Raw genomic sequence first — 21,488 nt, forward strand, 5'->3', positions numbered from 1 at the left:
AGAACAGGCTTGAGCAAATGAGATCATACACGTGAAGACACTCTGTACCCGCAGAACACAACATGAACCTAAGGGGCTTGCTCCCTTCCTATTCCCTGTGCTCTTCAGATACTACTGACTCACAGTAAACAGGGATAAAATCTGAGGCCGTGCCTCCTGTAAGTAATGTAATGTCTCAGTTGCTGTCACAGTCACTACTGCTTTATGATAAGCCTTACAGTTGCATTCAAACTGGGTATGAAGTTTACTACCATAATTAGACTGAATTATACAAAATGCTCATATTCAATCATTTTTAACCTACAAGAATGGCCATTCCATGTTTCAACCAAATATAAACCATTAGCTTTTACTTTTTACATCCCTAATTACACATATCACAAATAATTTGCTAGGATTCTGATAAGATTTACATTTAAAGAAGATGAGTAGGAACTATACTGTGCCAAAGAATGAGAGTACTCCAGAAGAATTCAGAAGAAGGAGATAGGAAAGGGGCAGCTTTTCTGACTGAGATTGACGGGAACATACATACCAGGAGGGGACAAGTGAAATAAAAGAAATACCAGATAAAACATGTCTTACACTGTGATCTGGAGACGTGCTGCTAGCTGCCTGTAAAATGATATTAAAAGCCTCTCTCTTCTCTCAGAATATCACCTAATGCCCACAGCTGAGGATAATAGGTACTAAGAGCCCCCACATTCTAAAGCGAACTGCCGGCATGCTTCTACAGAACTAACAGCCATGCAGCCATCACCCACTACTCCCACCAGCCTGTATAAGTAACAGATTGGAAATTCTAGAATCCCTACAGGTTACTGAGCTGTTGGTCTAGCAGTGGTTCTCCAACCAAGTAGAGGCTGAAAATGTGAGGAGGCATTTTGGGGAATGTTACTGGCATTTAATGGACAGGATCCAAGAATGTTAAAGATCAATGCAATATAAGGAGAGCCCTGCACAGCAAAGAATTTTCCTGTCCAAATTTGCAACAGTGCTCATATTAAGCAATACTAGCATCAGGAATTCCTTGGCAGGCCAGTGGTTAGGACTCCACATTTCCACTAAGAGGGGTCCAGCTTCAATCAGAGAACCAAGATCCTGCAAGATGAATAGCGAGGCCTAAAAAAAAAAAAATAGGCATAAGTATAAAAAGATGAAAGCTTCCCATTTGTTATGGATGGACCTTGGGGGTATTATGCTAAGTGAAATAAGCCAGATGGAAAAGACAAATACTGTATGATTTCACTCATTTGTGGAATATAAAAAATAATTAACAAAATAAACACACAGATACAGAAAACAGAGTAGTGGTTACCTGATAAGAAGGTGGGTAGATGGAGGAAGACAGAGTAAAGGGGGTCAGCTCGATGGAACTGGATGAAAGCTAAACTTTTGGTCATGAGCACACTGTGGTATATAAGAGTCCAAAATACAATGTTGTTTAACTGAAATTTGTATAATAATATAAACCAATGTCACCCCAATAAAAATCCACACACACACAAATACATAGCCAAACAAAGGGCTTTAAAACATGAAAAAAGAAATCCTGGCATAAGGTGAAAGTCCCATGGCTGCTCCACTCTGCTCTGAGGACAAGGCTATTCTCTTGCCCCAGAGCCGAGTGGTATGGGATTTGAGAAATTAGCAGTGGCTGCAAAGAACACCGGACATCCATTCCCCAGCCAGACACCACGTATTTGTGGACTTCTTGATCTGCCTCTGCGACCTTTTCAGCAAAGAATACAAGGAATTAGCTGTGGGAAGATGATGGCCGAAGAAAGGGGTGGCGATGTAGTGGTCTGCCCCCCACCTTAAGTGTACCTCCTCTGAGTCAAACGGACACCGTGGGAGCCAGGCAGACTTGAGCTGTGTGGCCAAAGGGCAGCCTACTGAGCAATAAAAGCATTGTCATTTGATAACAGCCATACAGAAGACATGGCCAGCCAAGGATGAAACAGCATTCTCAAACAGGAAACACGTGCCCCTTCCTCCATTCTTCCTCCCAAACCTACAAGAAAGAGGAACCCCAGGAAAGGGAAGGAAAGGGAGCTCAGAACGAAACAAGGAGCAAGCCAGGCTCCCACCAGTGCAGTCCCCTCACCAACACAGGTCTTGGGGGACTCAAGCCAAACCTGGCAGAGGAGAGTTCTCTACTGGGGATGAGGCTGAGGTTTTAGTCTGATTAAATTAAGCTGGCCTGGAATTTTATGCCCAAAAGTGTCCAGGAAGCAGTGAAATCTGCCCAAGACACTGTTGAGATGGAAAAGACTTGGCAGCACATGTTTGATGGTAAAAAGGAAAAAAGGAGATAAGAAACCAAGCTATTTCACATTTGCATCTCACCAAATCCTGGTTAATAACAAACGTTCTTGGCTGACACTTTTTCTACATGAAAGTAGAATGGAAAGATTTTTAAAGTAACTAAAAACTACCAAAAATTTCATAATAACAGCTGTCTGTATTGGTCAGAGTCAAAAGCTACAAGCAACAAATGAATTTTAGCTCTCTTAGGCAAAGAGTGAATTTGCTGGAAAATATCACAGGCTTACAGTGTTCATTCATTCAATAAATACTTATCAAGCACTACTATGTGTCAGATATTATTCTGGGCACTGGGATACAACAGTGAACAAGAGCCAAATTTTCTTCCTTCATGAAACTCAACCTCTAACAGGAGAGGCAGACAAAAAAAGATGGTAGATGATGCTAAGATAAAAACTAAAGCTAGGATGGGGAGAGGGAGTTCTGGGATAGGTTGGCTGCTCCTTTAAATAAGAACAGTTTCAGGAAGATGTCACCTGTTTAAGTTAACATGTGAGCAAAGTCCTGGCAGAGGTGAAGACATGGAGCAATCCTGGCAGTAGATATGGGCCTTCACCCCTGGACGCTCCAACCACTGCAGATGGCACTGATGGGGCTGTGACCACCAACAAATTCTAACCATCCCTTCATTGGTCTCCCCCACTGGTTCTCACCCCTCACTCTTAGCAGAACATCTATATGGCTGAAGGAAACCAGGATATGTCACCCCAAAATGTACCTCTTTGATATAAAAAATAATTTCAAGCTGAAGGCAATTGGGCAACAGCAAATGCAGGAAACACTCCCCATATCCTCCCCCGTTTTCTGCTGAAAAGCAGGATATAGATTCTGCTTTAACTTACCAGCCCAGAGACCCCACCAGAGGAACCTGTGTGCAAACCTTACTCATTAGTTCCCTCCCAGATGTTTACCTTCCCAGTCTGCAGTGCTTGGAAGCCTAAAATCACTTTCCTCTGTCTTGTCACTTCTCCACAAATGTACTGTTCTTCGCTGAAGACTCTATGTAAGCCAGACTTCTAAGCCATCAGCTGAGTTACTCTTTATAATGGACACGCACTGCACGTTAGTCAACTGTCTCTTGTTAATGTGTTTGTTTTTAAAGAGCCCCAGCTGAAAAGCTTTCTGCATGTGAGCATGCATTTCAGTAGCGTCTGACTGTTTGCGACCCCCTAGACTGTAGCCCTGGAGAAGGCAATGGCACCCCACTCTGGTACTCTTGCCTGGAGAATCCTAGGGACAGTGGAGCCTGGTGGGCTGCCGTCAATGGGGTCGCACAGAGTCGGACACGACTGAGCGACTTCACTTTCACTTTTCACTTTCATGCATTGGAGAAGGAAATGGCACCCCACTCCAGTGTTCTTGCCTGGAGAATCCCAGGGACAGTGGAGCCTGGTGGGCTGCCGTCAATGGGGTTGCACAGAGTTGGACATGACTGAGGTGACTTAGCAGCAGCAGCAGCAGCAGCAGACTGTAGCTCACCAGGGTCCTCTGTCCATGGAATTTTCCAGGCAAGAACACTGGAGTGGGTTGCCATTCTCTGTTCCAGGGGATCTTTCCCTCCCAGGGATCGAACCCGAGGCTCCTGAGTCACCTGCAGTAGCAGGCAAATTCTTTACCAGGGTGGCTTCCCAAGTGGTAAAGAATCTACCCGCCAATGCAGGAAATACGGGTTTGAGCCTTAATCCAGGAAGATCCCCTGGAGGAGGAAATGGCAACCCACTCCAGTATTCTTGCCTGGGAAATCCCACGGACATAGAAGCCTAGCAGGCCACAGTCGGTGGTATCACAAAAGAGTTGGACAGCACTGAACGACTACACAACAGGAATGAAGCTGAAAATGTAAGGTGGTTGGAGGTAGAGTCCTGCCCTGCCCTGGGGCCAAGCCAGGTTATGTGAACCCTGCCCTGGTTCCAGGGCTGGGCAGAGGGAGGACAAGCAGAAGCTGCATTCACTGGGGTTCCTTCTGCTTTGGAAGGATGGATGACTACCACACTGTTGCTCTTGAGAACCTACTCTGTCTTTAAAGAGGTTAAATGGCTTACTCTGGCGCTATGAGGTGGAGCAGGAATTCAGACTCAGCTCTCAGCTAACCCCAAATCCCGTGGCCCTAATCACAATGAGAACTGCCTCCCTACGTGAGCAATTCCTTGTTTCTTGCCAGCAGGTAAGGGGAGGGAATGACTGCTCCCAAGATCACTGTCAGCCATGGACTCCCTAAGAAAGTATTTTGTATCAAGTCTCAGGGTCCTCACTCTCATTTCAGGTCTTCCTTACAGCTTGCCTCTCCTCATGTTCTCCCTGCAAGCAGCCAGCTCCTAATCAAACTAGCTAATGGTCTGACCCTCCAGGTCAGGCAGTCAGTAAGTTCAGTCGCTCAGTCAAGTCCGACTCTTCACCACCCCATGAATCTCAGCACACCAGGCCTCCCTGTCCATCACCATCTCCCAGAGTTTGCTCAAACTCACGTCCGTCAAGTTGGTGATGCCATCCAACCATCTCATCCTCTGTCATCCCCTTCTCCTCCCACCTTCAATCTTTCCCAGCATCAGGGTCTTTTCCAAGGAGTCAGTTCTTCGCATCAGGTGGCCAAAGTGTTGGACTTTCAGCTTCAGCATCAGTCCTTCCAATGAATATTCAGGACTGATTTCCTTAGGGTGGACTGGTTCCTTTAGGGTGACCCTCCAGGTCACTGCTTCTCAAAATGTGGTTCTCAGAACAGCTGCACATCATCTAAGACGCCATTAGAAATGCTGAATCTCACACCCCACAGCCAGATCTACTTAATCAGAAACTGGGGGTGGGGAAGCAATCCGTTTTAACAAGGCCTCCAAGTGATTCTGATAGAAGCTTCAGTTGGAGAACCACTGCTATAGGTCCGCTGTTGCAGACACGGTACCTTCTCAATGTGGGTCCCCATTTGGAGCAGCTGTTGACCTATTTGTCAATAAACTCCTCTCTCACAGACACTGACTGGCTTCACAAAGCACCCCCAGCATGTGCACAGGAAATCTCGACCTTAAAAAGGCTGTAAGAATTTGTTCTTACCTATAAAGTCTACATCAAGCCTACAAAACCTTCAGAAATTAAAGTCAACATTCTTCTAAAGAGAATGTGCAGATACGTACAGTCCTGCATTCTGACGATTATTGGTGGGATAGATGCCATGATACCTTGAATTATGAGGCCATGGGAAAAACTATGTGTTTATATATGGCATCCATGATATTAAGAGTGCTTGATAAATATTTTAAAAATACTTTTTGATTTATTAGAATAGTTGAATCCTGACTATCTTGTTGGGTAACTATGTATTGTAGGCTTTCCATGGGTACAGAGTTCACTCACAGTGAAATCCACAGAAAGGCAAGATGATTAAAAACAGTGAAATTGTTATGGCTTTTATAAACACAGGTTCATACCCCTGGGCAAAGCTTCCTACAGCTCTTTTTCACCAAAGCAAAATGAGACTCCTCTGTTTCCATGGATTTATGATTCTCATGAGCTTTGGGAAAAACATTCCAGTATTCATCCCCAGTGAAATTTTACTTCATAATACCTCACAAAATGACTTTTTTCTGACTTCTAAGTAACTTGCACATGTCTTTTGATAGCTTAATTTATTTATTAATAACATTTAATTGTTCTTATTACTGAAACTATATATATTCATTGTAAAAATGACAGATTAATTTTGTTAAATCACTACTTTGTGTTTTTCTTTTCTTTCTAAAATTCAGTTTTATAATTAGTAGAACTTATCAGGTGATGAACCCGTTTTTTTTAGAGCTTAATGCAAGAAAGCAGTGTTGGTTTCTCTTTCTCTGATGCCAAATAGCAGCCCTATCCTTATGTTTTTCTGAAGATGCTGGTTAACAATATTGAATAAAATGCACACTGTATTTCAGTGAAAGTATAAGGTCAAGTTAAGTAAAATATAGTTATTTAAAATGCATTTCATATCTTCCTGCAGTCCTGAGTCACGTTTTTGCCCAAACTTTTCTTAAGCCAGTGAGAACAAAACAATCTGCCCCTCCTGTACTCTTCCAAGGACTGAAGGCTGTTTTATAGGTGAGACTATTGAGAAACTCTAAGAGTGAGGAAAGACAGGGTACAGAAGATATAGTGTCTATCCATGGTGATCCAGTGTAGCTACAAGGCAGCTCTACCATGCTGCTCGCCACTATTACTGCAGTCTGTCTTGATAGAAAGAGAGCATCATTTGTTAGCAATAAAATAGATGAGCAGTTCAAATTAGATAAGAATAGGGGTACGCTTGGAGAAGGCAATGGTACCCCACTCCAGTATTCTTGCCTGGAAAATCCCATGGACAGAGGAGCCTGGTGGGCTGCAGTCCATGGGGTCCCTAAGAGTCGGACACGACTGAGCGACTTCACTTTCACTTTTCACTTTCATGCCTTGGAGAAGGAAATGGCAACCCACTCCAGTGTTCTTGCCTGGTGAATCCCAGGGACGGGGGAGCCTGGTGGGCTGCCGTCTATGGGATCACACAGAGTCGGACACGACTGAAGTGACTTAGCAGCAGCAGCAGCAGGGGTAAGCTATAGAGTTTTTCGGTCATTTTTTTATATTTGTGATAAGAAAACGTATGTGATGTGTTAGGTCCCATCATCTAAATATATCTAAACACGCTTTGCCAGACACAACATGTTATCATTGATTCCAAGGTAGTACTTCATTAGATCACAAATGTAACAAAGAACCTTCAGAAAAATAAACATAATGAAGCCTAAAACTCAAGGAGGAGAATGTATTTTTAAATCTTTATTTTTTAGCCAACACAGAGTTTCTGCAGCAAAGAGCCTAAAGCTGAACCACCTCTGTCAGATAAGGGGGCTAGCAACTCTCAGCAGAGGCGGTCAAGGGGCCTCAGAGTGCACAGAGAGCAGCCTGGGCTCGAGGGCTTCATCACTATGAACCCACACCAGGAGCACAGTTAGTGGCCATTCCACAGCTCTTGCTGGAGAATACAGGCAAGGAAAAGGGCATTAGTCTACTATAGAGCTGACATGGTAAACAGGAGTCAGAATTCTTGCAGAAAATAAAGAAGTGTTCCATTTCTGCCACCTGATGTAGCAGGCAGACCTTAATAATCCCCACTTCTTGATGCTAATGCCTTTGTAAAATCCCTTCCTTTTGAGTGTAAGATGCATGACTTGTTCTAACCAATAAAATACAGCAAACGTGATGGGCTGTCACTCCCACAATCATGTTACATGACTCTGTCTTAGCGAGAGTCCTGGGCTGGCCTTAAAGAAGCAACCAGCCATGTTAGAAACCAGCTATGGAGGGGACTTCCCTGGCAGTCCAGGGGTTAAGACTCTGCTCGAGAGGCACAGGCTGCATCCCTAGTCAAGGAATTACAATCCTGCCTGCCATGCAGCCTGGCCCAAGAGGGGAGAAAGTGCCGATCAGAAGCCAGACGTGGAGAAAGTCGCATGGCCGGTAACTGCACAGCCTCTGGGATCCAAGAGGGCTTCCAGCCAAGAGCCAGAGAAGCAGGGGTCCCCAGCCACTCAGTCACAGGAGTGAGTTCAGGTCTGGAGCCAGTCTTTCCAGTCAGGCCTTCACCTGAGAGTGTGAGCCAGCTGGCATTTTGACTGCAGCCTTGTGAGTGCCTGGGCAGGGGGCCCAGCCAGCCATACACAGCCTCTTCACCCCACAGCAACTGTGAGGTCATACACCTGTGTTATTTTAAGCCGCTGAGTTTGTGGTAAGGTGTCATGCAGTGTAGAAAACGGATACACTGAGTCAACATGGAATCTTTCCACCTTGAATCAACCGAGTTTAGCTGACCTTCTTCCCTCATTTCTTTGTAATGATTCCAACCCTCACTACAGCGGGCCTGACACCTCTGTGAGGTTTTCTTAACTTCAGAGAGGTCTCAGGTTTTAAGTGAACCATCACACATACTTAATTCTTTCACAGAACTAAAGATCACATCTATTGGAGATAATGAAAGGAATTGTCTAAGTATAGCTTTGGTATATATTAAGCAAATCTTAAAGAATGGAGAACTATGGAAAGCAAAAATAGAACTTCTGGATTCATTTACTTTATCATTCTATAAAGTAAAAACACAAGAATTCATTTAAGTAGCAACAAAAATGTGACTCAGTTAACTTTTCTTCCAGTACATGAACCACAAAATATCTCTGAGCAAGGAAGAGTTCATTCTTAAGGGATTTTTATCTGGATAATTTTTTAAACTTTTTGTATAAAAACATATATGGGAAACATGGCTTTACCAGGCTTGAGATACCACCAACAATTTTTCACTAGTTCAATAAATATTTACAAAGAACTCTGTGTCCAGTCATTCTTCCAAACATTTTTTTTTTTAATTTACAATTCAGTAAATAAAGAACTTTTCCCATATGACACAGCTCAGTGAGAGAGTAGACAATAATAAAAATAACAAACAACTAAATAATTTAGTGCCTTAAAAAGCGAAATGCATGGTGGAAAAATAGAATAAGAAGGGGTAGGTGAGAGCTGGAGAGGTGAGCATGATGCGTGGAGGCCTCGGTGAATACATGAGATCCGAGCAGACTTCCTGCAAGTGATGGATTCAATCAATCAGGTATCTGAGGGAAGCATATGCCACATGGAGATACAGTAAATGCAAAGGCTTGGAGATGGGAGCATGTCAGCCTTTCCTTAAGGAAGATAGAGCAGCCACTTAAAAGTTAGCCCAGAAGTGCTCAAACTTTCTCAAAGGTCATGGTACCCCAAGGTTGTCAGTAATTTTTTTCATGGAACCCCATGCCAAAATAAATACCTAATAGTTCCTTTCATTGAGTAGTTAGATCCAAAACACCAAGTAAGTATTCACGTCCTAACAATTTTAGTAGCCATTTGAAAAAATAACACACATAAACTGAAGGGGAAAAAAATAGTTTCACTTACTTGTAAACTACAGTCACTTACAAACGAGGCGTCTATGAGCCTTTTGGACACTGCACGACTCCCCAGTTGTCAGAATCAGATCAGACACTGCCACCCTCACTATTACACGTTGATTTTTACATTTTTGTTCTTCAGTCGCCCAGTCATGTCCGACTCTTTGCAACCCCATGGACTGCAGCACGCCAGGCACTCCTGTCCCTCACCATCTCCCGAAGTTTGTCTGAGTTCATGTCCATTGCTTCGGTGGTGTTAAAATAGTGCTTGCTTTTTATCCCCTTAACCTCAATAAAGCCAGCTTTGCAGAAACACGTCATTTAAAGGAATATGAGCGCAATCCAATACCGTAACTCTGAAGTAGTTTGCTTGGTTTCTGACAGGTGATGCTGTTTCTCTCAAAAATCATAGAGTCACAGGGCATCTCTGTGAGTTTGCTGCAGTTCCCTGGGGTGTCCCAGCACACAGGTTAAGATCTGTGGTGTTAACATACACCTGAACTTCTTCCCTTCTCTTAGATCAAGCTACTTCTAGCCTCTTCAGTAGCTTCTCTGGCTTTTCTTTCAAGAATTCCTCCTCCCTCATTTCCATTCTGAGTATCTGCTATAAGGAATCTTTTTGCGGGTTCTTTACCACTAGAGCCACCTGGGATGCCCTATTGCCTCTGTGCTTGGTCGCTCAGTCATGTCTGACTCTTTGCAACCCTGTGGACTGTAGCCCACCAGTCCCTGGGGATTCTCCAGGCAAGAATACTGGAGCAGGTTGCCACGCCCTTATCAGGGGATCTCCCCAACCCAGAGATTGAACCCAGGACTCCCACATTGCAGATGGATCCTTTACCATCTGAGCCACCAGGGAAGCCCCGTGATTGCCTCAATAAGGGATAAATGTATAAATAACGAGGGAATCATTCCGAGGCCTTTATTCTGGTGAAGAACTCATTTCCTTTGTCCTCTTAAGTTCTTTAAAGGATTTATCTCCTTCTGAATGTTTTTAACACCAAACTGATCATAACACAATGAACGAATCAAAACGCATCTCCTCACAGCACCTGTAGACAATGGGAAGCTTCGGGGAATAGTCCCTCTGCCCACAAAAATAATTCTGCTTATTATGAAAGCCAGTAATCTCTTCTGCTAAGCATTTGCTGTTAGACATTACCTTAAGGCTTAACTGTTCAGTTATCTTAAAAATCATACTAATAGTCTGAATCATTGTAAACTGTTTTTTAAAGGGCAAAGGAACATTTCGGTCCATTATGGGAATTTCCAAGAACTAAAAGAAAACCAATACTTTCATTCTGATGAAAATTAAAGTCAGTAGCTTTCAGAGAAGGAAAGACTAGTAAACATACTCTCATCGTGAGAATCAATCACACACCTCCGTCTCTCCAGACCTCCAGTCATCTTCCGACTGCTCATATGAGACAGAGTCAGTGGTAGGAGGGCCATTATAGCCCATTACCAATACCACACACCTTGAGACAGAGCTGCCAGCAGCCTGGCACTCTGTCCCTCAAAGTGAGAATTAAATCAAATTGCATTTGCATTATGCAGAGGTAAAATCAGACAGTAGGTCCCTGGTCACCCCTTCTCCTCCAAAATAAAAAGGTCAGGATTTCTTATCAAGGAAAACGGGAAGAAAGTGGCTTAAAATAGACCTCTGCGTATCTGCATCCTTGGCTAATTACAAAATGAGAGATTCCCATCGCTGCCAGCACTGCCGGTGAGCCAGTCTTCTGCAGTGACGGAGCGCCATCTAGTGCTGACATCCTTGAGACACTGAAAAGCACCGAATAAAGGGCTCCCACATGGAGAAGGCAATGGCTCCCCACTCCAGTACTCTTGCCTGGAAAATCCCATGGACGGAGGAGCCTGGTAGGCTCCAGTCCATGGGGTCGCTAAAAGTCGGGCACGACTGAGCGACTTCACTTTCACGTTTCACTTTCATGCATTGGAGAAGGAAATGGCAACCCACTCCAGTATTCTTGCCTGGAGAATCCCAGGGACAGAGGAGCCTAGTGGGCTGCCGTCTATGGGGTCGCAGAGTCGGACACGACTGAAGCGACTTAGCAGCAGCAGCAAGCAATACTAAAACAAAACAAAATCAACAGAGTGCCTACTATGTATCTTGTGCTGGCTTTTTCTTCACAATCATGCAAAAGCTTTCAGAGACTTAAACTGCCCTAAGTTTTGTGGGAAAGGCTTAAATTGTGGTAGCAGGGGAAAAGATGCTCTGTTGGAAGTTTTGCGGGTGATTCTCTCAACATGAACTGTGAGCGTGGAGGTGGCCATCAGGCAGCTCAGCTTGAGCAGAACCCTGATTACATTTGCTGCACCTCTTCCCAGAAAAAAACATGTGGCTACTTAGCATTTATATTGCACTTTTCATCTCTAAACCACTTTACAGAACCTCTCTGGTGAATTCCCCCAATGCCCTGGCAAAACAGTTATTACTCTATACTATTAGCTTCTTTATGAAAGCTTCTGATGGCCTTTTCCACTGCATGGCAGTGAACTGCGTTTACCAAAGGGAATTTCTCCAAAGACTCATGTCCAGAATCAAAGAGCAATTATCATCTGAAACCTTAATGTTTCTCCTTTTCTTTTCTAGGGGAAAAAAGGCTCATCGTTAATTTCCATAGTGAACATACTGACCCTTTCCCATTCAAAGACAAGACTGTCAGAATAAAGGAAAGACTGCATCGTCAATGTCAGCCTTCTCCCTAATCTTCCGCTATCACAGCGGAGGACCCTGCCCTAAACCAACAGCATCGTCGTGTCCTTAAAATAGAGAAATCCAGGAGACAAATGAGATGGGCGGGCTGATAAAGCAGGACCTTATAAACTAGGATTCTGTGATACATTAAGGACCTGACCTTTTTTATTTAAAATCTAAGCATATGTCATTCTTAATCATATTTTGTGGAGCAGCTATTCCTTATTACATTTCAATCAGTGGGGTAATTTAAGAGAGAATAGGTTAAGAAGCTGTAGTCACATTTTCTGTATATAACTGAAAGCTGAGCATCTTAACTGGACTTTTCACTTTTTAAAAAGAAAAAAAAAATTTAGCAATCACATTTTCTAGATCACATAGATATTTAGTACCTGACTCCCATACAGTATGTGATAAAATATGAGTGTTCCAAGAGAAAGAGCACGCGGTGAGACGCATCTCAAGGAGGACAGCAGAGCAAGCAGGAGAGTTAAGAGGTAGAATCCTCAGCAAAAATCTCATGTCACTGGTGGGAGAGGCCTAGACACACCAGAAACCTCAGGGAGAGGCCTGGCTCCCTCACAACTTTCATGTTTCTGCTTTCATATTTATTTGCCTTTATCCTAGAGATTACCAACCCAACAGATATATATATATATGACAGGCATTTCACAATGCATATTTTATGATGTTAAAAGTTTCACATTAGAAATAATCATCCAATATTTTCAGCATTTTAAAAAGTGATTATTCCATTCCATGGTACGTGGGAAGCAGTAAGTTAGAATTAATGTATCACATGTCATTTCCAAAATCCTTTCTGCAGACCTGAGAGGATGCTTTTGGTGATGTCTTAATGCCAACTTTTTACAAACAATCTCTACTTATAGCCACTTTACATAAGGGGATTGATTCATCACTCTCCTGCCACCTAATGCATTTTAGTATATTTTAGAATTTAGGAAGAAAAGATAGTGTGAACTGAAATAAAAGCTCTAATGAGCATATTTATTAGGCCAGACTTTTCCTAACAGGAAAACGCATCATTTGAAGTAAAAAGAGGTTTTCCTTTGGTTTGCTGGGAGGAGTGAGGACGTTCTTGTTCCGGCAGCGTGTGTCCATCTCTGAAGAGACTGGAGGTTCAGGAGAATGGAAGGGAAAGAAGGTGAAGCTATAGCTTCAGTCTATAGCTCAGAGAGAGACATTAGGGCCAACAAAAGCTTAAAGTAACCTCTCCCTCGCAAATGAGGTGAAAGTCCTCAGCTGGGGAGAGTGGATACTCACTTATTCACACTGCAATCCGATGTGACCTAAGAGCTTAGTGTTTTCTTTCTGTTAAGACTGACCTGATCTTCTTCATCAAACTCCCACCAAGCTCAGGAGCATAGATAGTTTAGATGTACCATTAGTAATATTTCACTGTCTTTGATCTTAAACAGTCAGTTTAAATGATTACATTTAAATAGTCTATGCAAAGCTAGCCTCATAGCAACAGCTAGTTTTCCTGATCTCTTTTGGATGGCATAGACCTTATAATCAAAATTTCAGTCTTTTAGCCTTTGCTCCCTTACTTCTGACTTCCCTGAGATGGCCACTGTATAGATAAAAGACACTTACCCGCCCTCCTGGTAGTGGCAAAGAGGGACTGTCAGACCACAACAGCATCCTCTGAGTCCAGTGGCCCTTGCTGCTGAGTGGCTGGATTGCCTGACCCCACGGGTGCAGCTGTACCCATCACAGACCAGTTCACACTGGTCTGGTCTGGTCTGGACCTATCATATCAATAACAGGATGTCAAAGCCATCTTACAGGGGCACTGAGTCTAAACTGAGTCATGTCACTGGAGCACATGCAGAAGGGGATATTTTGACCTGAGATACATCCAGGCACCCAAGTTTCTCCCCACCAGGGAATCAAAGGCCTGGGACACAAGCAGACCTTGAAAGCCAGATCTTTCTTCAGGAGGAGGAAGGGGTCCGTTTTCAGGAAGATCCACAGGTAGAGCCCTTTTTCAGACTTTATCATAAATTATCTTGCTTAAAATCCTCCTAATCAAAATCTGACCTGCCAGTGCTTCCTCATACCAACCCATCCTTCCCTAATTCATAAAGTTTGACCAAACACATAATTAGGGAGATGGATTTGCCCCTCCCTCCTGTCTCCTTGTTGGTGGACCTTGTGATAAAACTTTCTCTTCTCAGAAGCCAGGGCCACGGTAGCAAGCCCTTGCTCCATGATACAGTTGGTCAAGTCTGGCTGCTTGGAGGTGATGTGAGAGCATCCATCTCTACGTCTACTGTCCCAGCTGCTTGTCCCCAGTCTAGATGGCCCCACAGATGGTAACCTCAATGTTCTTACTCCAGGCCTCCATCAGGTCTTATCACAGAGGGCACCTCCACATCCCCTCCCTGGGGCAGAAAGGGATTCCTGTATCCTTTGCTCATGACTCCAAGTCCATGAAACCAGAAGGGCTACCACAGGCCTGTTCATTTCCACCATTGCTGCTGGGTACCATCTGCACTTTCCATGTTTGTAGTGGCCAGCTGCAAGGCTGCTTTTAAATCCTGCAGCATCTCATAGCATAAACTGAGACCGTTTACTACTAGAACTAGTATCTTAGGCTCCCTCATACCTATCTGGCTAATTCTGTAATCCTTGATGCCTGACCTCATTGGCTTCCCTTCTTTCTAAGCCTTAGAGAAGGGGCAGAGGGACCACAGACTTTTCTTTTTCTCTGCCAATGCTTCTAGTCCTTTTTCATAACAATCATAAAAGTTCACCATCTTTGTTCTGTACACTGGAGGAGACTTGGGGACATCTATATGTGGCCTGCTTAAAAAATTATATTACATTGTAATTATAATTTTGATAAATAGACAGGAAACAAGAAAGTTGTTAAATTTGAATTTGTATAAAACACATAAATATTTTTCAATCTTTTAAAAGAAACTTAGGTGTGACTCTTTATGCATAAATTCTGTATCAGTTTTTATCTCTCAAATAAGTATACAAGTAATTTCTGACCTAGTTTTTAATGATGAGCTCTTCAAATTCAGAAAGTTGACCCTTATAAGAAGGTTTTTTTCCCACAAAGATGTGATACATTTAGAACCATTTTTTTTGTACATCAAATATTTTGCAACTATTCAAAATCTGGGGATTGAATAAAACTTCAAAAATGTATAATAGTTGAAAGAGTGACATTTAAAGAATCTATGAGCTCTTTCTTTTCTTTCATAGACAAATGAGTTATTGAAATCGTAAGTGATTATGTAAAAGCACCTCAAATGCAAGTATACACACTCATTAACGGTAAAGTTAACTTGAACAGGACACACGCGCTGTTAAAGCAGCCTCTCCACCCACAGCTTGGGCCCCATGAAAGAGTGCATCTGCTGCAGCTGAGCAAAAATATATCATCTGTGGGAATACAGCCATAATGGGTCTAGTGGGAGTCTGTGCCAGGCCTCTCTGCCTCTGAACTTTGACCACAGGCCCTCAGGTCACACCCCACACTCCAAGCACCTGGAAGATGAGCTTCCCCACAGCCCTATGCAATCCCCTGCGTTCTTGCCTGGAGAATCCCAGAGACAGGGGAGCCTGGTGGGCTGCCGTCTTTGGGGTCGCACAGAGTCGGATACGACTGAAGTGACTTAGCAGCAGCAGCAGCAGCGTCGGAAGCCACATGGCCACAATGGGTAGCAACATACCTGCCCAGCAGCTGGCTGGTGGAGTCCAAACTGCAGAGCATCTCCTAAGCCAAGCATAGGCAGAGTGCCTGATTCCATTGCTCAAGCCACATACAAAACTGTTCATGTGAGAAACTGCCAGCCAGGTGCCACAGCCACTAGCCAAGGGGCATGGCTACCTCAGGTCATGCCAAGCTTTTCTGAAAACTAAGAGACAGGAGATAAGCCCTCACCCACTGGACTGGGAAGCCCTGCTCTGCCTTATTCCTGATTCAAGCCTCCAGGCATAGACAACAAAAGACACAGGGGCATCTTTAAACACTGTAGCAGAAGTCCGTCCTCCGAAGCCCTGGGCTCTGTTCTCAGCCTGATAAAGGAATTCAGAAAGCAATCCTTCTTTTAAGAAAAAACTTGGCTCCCAAGCTTATTGTCTTGCAGCTAAACCCTATTTTGAATATCATAAGCTAAATAACAATACTTGGTTTTCATTTGCATTTCAACTTAAAGAATTCTAATGTCTGTGCTCTAAAGGAAGTTGTATGCTTTGGCTGATGATGGAGAAACTCAAGTACATAGAATTTAAAAAGAGATAACGTGTTACCATTTTTCAATACATTGATCCTAACACATGGACATTCCACGCCCCTTAGAAGTAGCCTCAACCTAACTCTCCAACTTCACCTCTCCCTACTCCTCTCCAGGCAGAAACATCACCAATCCAGACAACACAGCATTCCTTCAACAGATACCATGTAGTCCCCTTTGCTCATGCTATTCACTCTACTTCGAAAACCTTCCCTCCCTGCCTCCAGCATTTTTACAAAATCTATTCTTTTCCTTCAGGACCCATCTTTTGCTGAGTCTCTCACCACGTGTGCCCCATGATAAACTTGATGCCTCTTTCTCCTCTGAAGCCCTACAGCGTTCTGCAATCTCGTCTGCACCTCTGCTACTTTACCTCGTGCCAGAGTGAGTTGCACAGGTTTCTGCCCTTCACGCCAGCTTATGAGCTCCTTGAGAACAGTGATGATCCCCTGCCACCTCTGTGTGTGCTCAACACTCAAAGACGCAAGTTTGAAATGCCTAGGGTAGCAGTGCTGATTAGAAGTAGGTTTAGCTACATACCGGCAAGAAAAATATTATAGTAGCTCAAACACAACGGGTGTATTCTCTCACATAAGAGCATTCAGGTATAGGGCTGTTGGTCTGCGGTCAGGTAGTCCAGGGCTGGGGGCTTTGCACCCTGAAGTTGTCTGGGGTCCAGCTCCTCTTAGTTTCCTGCTCTTCCACCCTCAGAATCTGACTCACCTGCTCAAGGACACCTTGCGGCTGTTCCTGGTGCCATGCATGAGTTACAGGCAGCCAGAGGAGAAAACGCAAGAAAAAGCTCAAAGGGCACTCTGGTATCTCCAAAAGATAAAATTTCTGTAAAAATAAGGACAGCAGGCCTCCCCCAACCCAACACAGGAAATACCTGACAAAAAGCCAAGTCACAATTTGTGCCCAGTTTTTCAGGGGGTGAAGGGACACAAGGGGGACTGTCAGAGGCAACTCAGGGGCACAAAGGAGTCAAATAATTCTTTGATCCTTCTAAGTCAGGATAGGAAACACAGAGAAGATGATTTACAGCAGAATTTTCCACACACAAAGGAGGCTCCATCGGGCGTCTGAACAGTCAGAAAGGAGGCAGGAGAGTCAGAGACCAGTGAGTGTCCCTGATACTACCTCTGCGCTCTCTGAGCTGAAAGAAACCACCATAATTTGAGGGGTGTGAGAGCAGATAAAATATGAACCTTGCTTCCTAAACTAAGTCCTAGAAATTACCTAAGGCTGCAGGGGTGGAGCAGAAATAATGACCAGACAGAGGGAACTTCAGACAGCCCCACTGAGCTCTCACAGCCCAGTGTGGCGTGGGAGACCATCAGAGATTCTCCTTTTACTGGACTCTAGGGTGGCTCAGTGTTGCAGAGAAAGCTCAAGGACCTGAAGAAGCTTGGAGGTCAGTCAGATTGAGGGAACAGAGAACAGAATGAAAAGAAATGAGAACAGTTTAAGGGACCTCTGGAACAACAGCAAGCACACCAGCATTCACAGTATAGGGGTCCCAGAAGAGAAGACACAGGAAAAGGGTTGAAAATGTATTTGATAAATTATGCCTAAAAACCTGAAGAAGGAAACAGATATCTAGGTACAAGAAGCACAGGGGGTCTCAAACAAGATGAACTCAAAAAGACCCACATCAAGATATATTATAATTAAAATGGCAAACTTAAAGATAAAAAGATTTCTAAAAGGAGCAAGATTTTACAGAAAGAGTCATATACAAGGGAACCTCCATAAAGCTATCGATTGATTTTTCTAGAAAAATTTTGCAAGCCAGAAGGGAGTGGCATGAAATATTTACAGTGGCTGAAAGGGAAAAGCCTGAAACCTAAGACACTCTACCCAGCAAGATTATCATTTAGAATTAAAGGAGAGATAAAGAATTGACAGAGGATGAGATGGTTGGATGGCATCACTGACTCAATGGACATGGGTTTGGGTGGACTCCGGGAGTTGGTGATAGACACGGAGGCCTTGGCGTGCTGCGGTTCACGGGGTGGACACGACTGAGCGACTAAACTGAACTGAAAGAATTGCTCAGGTGAGCAAAATCTAAAAGAGTTCCTCAAAACTAAACTAACCCTAAAAGAAATGTGAAAACGTCTTCTCTAAGTGGAAAAGAAAAGGCTGTAACAAGAAGTAAAAACTTATCAGTTCAGTTCGGTCACTCAGTCATGTCCAACTCTTTGCAACCCCATAAATTGCAGCATGCCAGGCCTCCCTGTCCATCACCAGAAAACTAAGATTATGGCATCTGGTCCCATCACTTCATGTGAAATAAATGGGGAAACAGTGGAAACAGTGTCAGACTTTATTTTTGGGTCTCCAAAATCACTGAAGATGGTGATTGCACCCATGAAATTAAAAGACGCTTACTCCTTGGAAGGAAAGTTATGATCAACCCAGATAGCATATTGAAAAGCAGAGACATTACTTTGCCAACAAAGGTCCTTCTAGTTAAGGCTATGGTTTTTCCAGTGGTCATGTATGGATATGAGAGTTGGACTGTGAAGAAAGCTGAGCACCGAAGAATTGATGCTTTTCAACTGTGGTGTTGGAGAAGACTCTTGAGAGGCCCTTGGACTGCAAGGATGTCCAACCAGTCCATTCTAAAGAAGATCAGTCCTGGGTGTTCATTGGAAGGAATGATGCTAAAGCTGAAACTCCAGTACTTTGGCCACCTCATGCGAAGAGTTGACTCATTGGAAAAGAACGCTGGGAGGGATTGGGGACAGGAGGAGAAGGGGACAACAGAGGATGAGGTGGCTGGATGGCATCACTGACTCAATGGACGTGAGTTTGAGTGAACTCTGGGAACTTATAGGAAAGGAAAAATCCCACTAGTAAAGGCAAATATATAGTAAAGACTGTGGATCAACCACTTAAATCAGCAAGTATGAAAATTAAAAGACAAAAAATTATAAAATTAACTGTAATGACAATAACAGTACAAGGATAAATATTTGCAAACATGGATAGACCAAGAGGATATTATACTTGGCAAAATATTAACAAATCAAAGACAAATATTCCGTGTTTCTCTTATACAAGCAATCTAAAAAATAAAGCAAATAGGATGAAATAAAAAAATGAAAATAATAAAACAGGAATAGACTCACAGACATAGAGAACAAATTGCTGCTGCTGCTGCTAAGTCGCTTCAGTCATGTCCAACTCTGTGCGACCTCATAGACGGCAGCCCACCAGGCTTCCCCGTCCCCGGGATTCTCCAGGCAAGAACACTGGAGTGGGTTGCCATTTCTTTCTCCAATGCATGAAAGTGAAAAGTGAAAGTGAAGTCACTCAGTCGTGTCCGACTCTAGCGACCCCATGGACTGCAGCCTACCAGGCTCCTCCATCCATGGGATTTTCTAGGCAAAAGTACTGGAGTGGGGTGTCATTGCCTTCTCCGAGAGAACAAACTAGTGGTTACCAATGGGGATAGGGTAGAAGGAAGGGACAACATAAGGACAGGAAATTAAGAGACACAAACAACTATATATGAAATAAACAAGCAACAAGGATATAGTGTTCAGTACAGGAAAACGTAGTCATTATTCTGTAATAATTTAAAATGGAACATAGTCTATTAAAGTATTAAATCACTATATTGTACATCAAAAACATACATTATTATAAGTCAACTGTACTTCAATCAATCAATAAAAATGATTTGCAAAAATATTTTAAAATGCTATTCTTCTCACTATTGCTTGCTTTGGAAATTTTAGATATTTCTCATAAATGTGTGTTGTTTATATTTACACACAATAGGTTTTTATTGTTGTTTCAAAAAATTGCAACATGGTAAATATCAATTGATATAACCAACATAAAACAGAATCTCTTTGGAAATTTCAGTAACATTTAAAGTCATGTAGAGAGTATCTGAGACCAAAGAGCTTGAGAATCAGTGCTCTGAGAAACTGAACCTGAAAGACTCCAGATCTGGGGACATCTTGAATAACAGAAGGCAAAGATAAGGCATGAAACAAGGAAAGAATTTAGAGTCTACATCAGTTCAGTTCAATCACATCATACCAGGCCTCCCTGTCCATCACCATCTCCTGGAGTTCACTCAAACTCACGTCCATCGAGTCGGTGATGCTACATACTGATCTATAAAATCTTTCTTTCCTTTACTCCCATTGAGCATGTAAGAATCTAGGAGCAAGGATTATACCACCTCACCCCCGACAAGAGATGGGAGAATTTTATTCTGGAGAAACTAATCAACTGAGGGAAAAGTCTAATAAGTGACTGCATACTCCCAGGATCATACTACGGTGAAGACGTCAAAGACAGGCTCTGGCCATGGGCGCCATCAAACCAGCTTGTTACTGCTTCATTTAAAGATGAATGGACAGCCCAGGGTCACCAACCATTTGCAGAACACTCCTAATGTGAAAGATAAGACCAAAACAAACAAGCAAGAAGAGAGGAAGGCCATGAAGCAAAAGAAAGTAACAGAAGAAAATTATCATTGCCATCCTAAGTAACTGATATTACCTCAAGAAACAAGGGAGGGATACTTGAAGGAACAGAGGATTGGAAATTAAAAACAAGATAGTCAAAATTTAAAAGGTCAGTGGAGGTTTGGAAAATATAGTTGAGGAAATGTCCTAGAAAACAGAGCAAAAACATTAAAAAAAAATGGGACATATGTTATCCTATGGTTGATTCACAGAAACCAACACAATATTGTAAAGCAATTATCCTTCAATTAAAAAAATGTTTTTTAATGGGAACTAGGAAAGAAAGGTAATTAAAGTACTGGTAAAATCAAGTCCAGTTCATTAAATAGCATCAACTTTTTATTTTAAAGTTTTTTTTCTTTCTTCTTTTCATCTTACCCCTCTAACTTCAATATCATGCTTGTTCAGTAATAATTAACTAGTACCAGATGCCTTAAGAATGTAGCCTGTGGAGAAGAAGATACCGGAGGAGGAGGTGGACGTGGAGTCCATCTCTCTCCATGGAAACATCAGGAATACACCTTCAGACACAGAAGTGCATGCAGCACACCAGCTGAGAGCAGATAGGAGGACCTGACCACAGGAAAAGAACACACAGAACCACGCAAAACTCAGTAGGACGAAGGAACTAGGGGGAAAAACAGGAGTGTTAGCAGGACTGGACCTGCCCTGGGCGGGTGGGGGAACTGAAGCAGGGGTCCAATCCCCATAGCAGGGCAACTGTCTGAGTCAGACGAGAAGGCTGAGAGTGAAA

The 21,488-nt window shown here is 43.1% G+C and overlaps 1 long non-coding RNA gene across 13 annotated transcripts in view; it reads right to left on the minus strand.

Annotated features, from left to right (window-relative positions):
- Window positions 1–5,228, minus strand: part of LOC147365488 (uncharacterized) — a 285,820-nt gene extending 280,592 nt beyond the window's left edge. For 3 of the 13 annotated variants that reach the window (XR_015135584.1, XR_015135585.1, XR_015135583.1), the window contains exon 1: window positions 4,856–5,207. This is a non-coding gene — a long non-coding RNA (uncharacterized LOC147365488). Of the gene's footprint in view, window positions 1–4,793 lie in introns of all 13 variants that reach the window. The other 10 variants (XR_015135592.1, XR_015135593.1, XR_015135589.1 and 7 more) reach the window with 9 other exon arrangements.
- Window positions 5,229–21,488: the final 16,260 nt, after the last annotated feature.

The sequence above is a fragment of the Bos grunniens genome, chromosome 10 (genome assembly GCF_055505025.1).
Source record: "Bos grunniens cultivar Pamir isolate PY7600 chromosome 10, Bosgru_T2T1.0, whole genome shotgun sequence".
Taxonomy (NCBI): Eukaryota; Metazoa; Chordata; class Mammalia; order Artiodactyla; family Bovidae; genus Bos; species Bos grunniens.